Source organism: Aplysia californica, unplaced genomic scaffold, assembly GCF_000002075.1.
Source record: "Aplysia californica isolate F4 #8 unplaced genomic scaffold, AplCal3.0 scaffold00051, whole genome shotgun sequence".
Taxonomy (NCBI): domain Eukaryota; kingdom Metazoa; phylum Mollusca; class Gastropoda; order Aplysiida; family Aplysiidae; genus Aplysia; species Aplysia californica.
This window is the reverse complement of record NW_004797321.1, coordinates 814,171-819,602: the sequence shown is the minus strand read 5'-3', so window position 1 is coordinate 819,602 and position 5,432 is coordinate 814,171.

The window sequence follows — 5,432 nt, the reverse complement described above, 5'->3', positions numbered from 1 at the left end:
GAGAGAGTGAGAATGACACACAGCCTCAAATAAGTTTTTCATTATGGAAACATTTGCTCGGTCATTGGAGTTGTTGCTTTTGAAAAGACAATGGCCATGTTATATTGTAAGTTTTGCCTCTTGGTATTGCTTGACCTACTGGCTGTGGCTTTTGTTTACTGCATAATTTGTTAGATAATTTCCTAGGTGCATCATAACACCTTCATGGCATTAAAACATTTTCAGTTAAATTTACGAAATTGTCTAAATAAATATTGAAAGAAAACGCTCATTTTTTTTTTAGATTGTTCTCAGCTGTGGTAAAATATTACTGAATTAGAAGTTGCACACATTATAACTTTTCTACTTCGCTTAATCTTGCACTTATTCATATTTAGGCCAGAAAATTTGCCAAATTGATGCGTACCATAATGGCAATAGGGTAATACCTGACCTTTAGTCGAATTCTTCTAACGGCCATCAGTATAGACAATTACATGTACAAACAACCACTTACCACTCCCCCCCCCCTCCAAACTTACAGAAAACCAATCCCTCTTGATTTTAAAATGGCAGCCGGCAACGTTAAGCTGAACAGCTCTGTCTGCTATAACACGCATGTGATTAAAATATAATTGTGTGTTGAAATAATACAGGACGTAAAAAATGTCTTCTGTCTAAATCATCGTATTTAAGTAGAACAAAGTTTAAACTTAGCTTGAGATTATGTTGATCATTTGCTCATTATATATCGTTCAACTTCATTAGTTTGTCAGCTGACTAATTCCAGTACTTGCGTTAGGGTTTTAAAAAAGTTCTACGGATTTGGTTCCGTTGCATGAAGAAGACATTTTGAAATGACCGGTTATAGTTACTTTAAATTTTAACCACCATGGATACAATTTAGATACTTTAGGACCAAGCCGGGCTGAAGGGGATACAATATTCCAGAAAAAAGACCGACACACTCGATAAAAACTTTCTTCCCCCTCGTGAATCGAACTTTGGGCTCCTGAGTGTGACCACGAAGTGCCTAACCGCTGCACCAAAGACGCTGGTTAGAACAGGGCAGTTGAAGGTGGAATGAATTAGTACATTTTAAAAAATAAGCCACAAAGTTTCAGCAGCTGATGAGAAGGAATGGGTGAAGCTGGGAATGGGAAAGAGAGTGCTCCTGATCTTTATCAATGAAAATAATTTGTAGCTTTATCCATGCAATTTTTGTATTGCTTTTAATTCGGTAGTCCAGAGGCTTAGACGACCTTCATTGTATTGTAGAGGTCTTTAAAAAAATAACGTCAAATCTCTCCAAAAACTGCAGCTGTAAGACATTATCACAAAACAAACCATGGACCTTGCAAATCTTCAATTTACATTTCCAACGTTTAATTGCCCCTGAGCACCAATCCCTCCTTACTTTGTACTACTTAAAACACTCTTTTCTCCCCCTCGTTACCCTCACAGACTAAGCAGTCCGTACGAATCTTCTGCCGGTCTTAATTCGAGCCCAGAGCTGCTGGATGTGTAACCACGAACAAACATACTATCTTTTGAAGAGTTCTCGCCGGCTCTCTCTGTGTTGACACATTGCACCTATGTGTATTTATACGCGTCCCTCTCCTCAAAAGGAAGAAGAGCGCGTACGATGTGGCGGATTTACGGGTGGGGAAATAGACTCAGGCTCCAAGAGGACTTTGTTGGGTCTGGAGCGAGAGGGAAAACTCTCCAGGGTCGTGTTGGGTCAATATTTGGTGTGGTCAATACGGCGGCTTAGTCTTTAGAGGGCAATTTACCGACATTGCACCTTGTAGGGACTATAGGAGAGAGAGAGAGAGAGAGAGAGAGAGAGAGAGAGAGAAAGAGAGAGAGAGAGAGAGAGAGAGAGAGAGACAGACAGACAGACAGACAGACAGTCAGAGGGAGAAAGATCTATCTATCTATCTATCTATCTATCCATCTATCTATCTATCTATCTATCTATCTATCTATCTATCTATCTATCTATCTATCTATCTATCTATGTTTTTTCTCTCTATTTGCACATACATAATATATTTATAGCCATATCAATATTATTAATACTGATATTCAGTTTGCATATCGCTTAAAAGCCACTCAAAGTGCTTGATGACGCTCCTACAGAATTAAAACTGCAGACACAGTTGACAAACATACAAAGGTGAACATCTGTATATCAGATCTAAACGTAAGCAATATCTAAGAAATACGATTACACAAAAGTCGCCTCGTTGCTTAAAACAATGTCGCCATGAAAAAAATCCTTACTGTTTCGTGTGTTGGTAGAAGAAGTATTTCATAATTGTTTTGGAACAATAATTGAAAAAATATCTCCTCAAAACCAGCTTAAACATGGCAAGTTTTTAATCAAAGTTTAATGGAACTAGATGACCCTAAGACACAACCGGGATGACATAACTCGAAACGATCTTGTAACTAAGATGCTGCTAATTTCTGAAAACATTTAAAGTGTTACAAACAATCTTAAAATCTATTCGCTTTTCTACTGGCAGCCACGGGTTATTGTTTTAACATTTCTTTGGATTCAATATCTCTGCCTTTCCTTACCCCTGCTCTGGCTGCTTTGCTCTGATTTTTTGTTCGTTTGTATTCTGTTGATTAAAAATAAGACGGTGCGTCTGTTAAAACCGCATTGCAGTAAACTAGATGACTGGTAATTAGTGAATAGACAAACGTGTGGATCGATGTATTGATGCCATTTCGTATGTTCCCTATATTTCTCCAAATGGACATGACCATCAATAATTTATTTATAGAGGCACCAGCCATCCATGTTCAGGTGCTGTTTTAGCCACCAATGGACATGATAAGACTGGAAATCTTTTCAAAATGTAGTCTTCAGTGTCAAAAGGGCTATAAAAATAACACAAAGACAAAATTATACAGTGTCACATCTCGGCAGATAAATTCTTTTGCCACCACAATTGAGAAACTTTATATTAGTTACTGAGTTCAATTTCACTTTTGCTTTTATTTGAGGATATAAGAATGATCTCTGATTTTTTTGGGGGGTTTAACTTCACTTTATTTCTTGCTATCCATTTCTTGATGTCTTTCAAACAGTGTTTATACTGGTCTGAGGAGTAATTTTTCTCAGAGTGGTATGTAGATTTGTGTAACAATACAGCTACATATAATATTATGTTGTGAAATAATAAAACGTAGAGTAGCTGTCTACATGTGAGGTCCATGTATTGATCTCTGGGGCACATCGAAACATAGAGGTACTAATTGTTATTAAGGGATATGCTTTTCTACAGACAAAAACACCGTTCTGTCTTCCATGTAAGATCTCAGCCTCTGAAGGACACAGTCACAAACACCAAAATTTATAGTTTGATCTATCTATCTATCTATCTATCTATCTATCTATCTATCTATCTATCTATCTATCTACCAGGTGACCAGAAAAAGTTCGTCCAAAAGACAGCCCATAAAATCGTTATGAATAAAGATGTAAACACCAAAGTTGGCAGAAACGTGGAACATACATCTAGATTTATTATGTGGTAATAACAATAGAATATGAAAGCTACACAAAAGTTATAAGATATCTTCCAGACACACCCAATTTCGAGAAAAGCACTTTCTGACAAGTGGAGTGAAATTGACAATTACTTGTTGACACTGCTCGAGATAAATCTTTCTTGTGCCCTCCGTGATGGTATCTCTCAAGTCTTAGATGCTTTTGAGGGTTTTCCCACGACCTAGTCCTTCAAACAACCGGAATTGTGTAAATACAGTGGACTCACATCCGGATTGTTTGGGGTCCAGTTGTGCTCAGCCGGTCTGACTATCTTGTAATCAATATGGTTGTTGACCCACCCCAAAACAGCTCTGGCGTTAGGAGGAGCAACCATATCTTGCTGGACGCGCCGGTTCTTTCTCTCTTCATCAATAAATATTAATTAAAGGCCAAAACGTTCTAGAACTTTAATAAGATGAAAAGGTTTTGGTCAAAATTCACCGAATGATGGACCGTCCTAACCATTTCTAGTGTGCGTTGTTTTCACGGGCTGACTACCGTGTGTTGCTCAGCACTAAGAATTCATATGTTATTTTCTATAGACTAAAACTTTTCAAACTTTGCAGTCCATTACAAAACGGGCCTTTCGTTAGGGAAATTATGCTTGTTACAGATATTTATCCCGTATTCCGGAGCAAATTATAAACAGGTCGATTTGGGAACTTTTTTGGCTGATGCATCTAAACTGAAAAAGTGCTTTGTACAGGGGCTAACTTCTTTATCATTTTCCCGTTAAACAACAGTAATTAGATTTTTGAAAAATATAATCCGGAGGTATACATATATGTATTTATTATTATTTTAATATATACTTGTATACGAGATATACTGAACGTCATTAAAACGCAACACTTCGTTTACAGAGTCTGTATACGTTTGTATAAAATAAAAATAGATTTTAAAAAGTGTTTTTTATGTTTATTCTTTCCCCAACAAATATGGACCATTTTCCTTATATACTTCAAATGATTTTGATACCTTGTTTTCCTTCTTTCAGGGTAACCCCTCTAGCCAAATTTGCAGAAAAACAATTCGAAACTTAATAAAGATCTCTTACTCTTACTGCTGTTGCGCACAATGAATACGGAGCTGTTGTCACAGATTCGTTAATAGCAGTCTTAAAAAAAGACATTCTTGTTCTGAGTCCTGGATAACTTCCACTCCTGTCATTGATGGAAGAAATATTTTCGCGTCCTCCTTGCATGCCTTGAGCAGTTACTTTTGCAAGAAGGAAACGATTCCGCAGATGTGACAGAAAAATCTGTCTGTCTTTAGCAGGGCTGGTCACTCAAAGTTGTCCTACTTTTGTCTATCCTGGACATTGCAAGTATGCTAAAATCTTTGTGTAAGCCGAGAAATATCATACGCATTGCCTTTTAGCCATCTTGCTGCTTCTCGGGCAGATTTTCCGCCTTTAACAAGGAGGAGTCAAAACTTCAGTCAGCTTCGCTAAGTTGAGGCATCATGTAATAAAAGAAAATTCAAAACTGACCGCAAACCTTTCCCGACTTCTTTTTGGAAAGAGCCACGTATCATCTTCCCAGAGAATTTAATTCTTTTCATCGGTAATATTGCGCCTCATAAACACATTATACCAAAGCACAGGTCACTTTGCTGCGATGAAAAGTGCTCGTGAAAATAACAAAATCCGTGCAAGAGCGTGTGAATTAACAGCTACTCGCTTCTGTATCCAAAAATCGTGGCGATCAGAGCATATTATTTTGGCTTTCTCATAGCCTTTTAAAAACGTCGCATTTTTAATGGCGTTCAGTAGGCCCTATATATGTATATACAATACAAAACACACAAGTGTGTGTGTGCGTGCGTGTGTGTGTGCGTGTGTGTGTGTGTGTGTGTGTGTGTGTGTGTGTGTGTGTGTGTGTGTGTG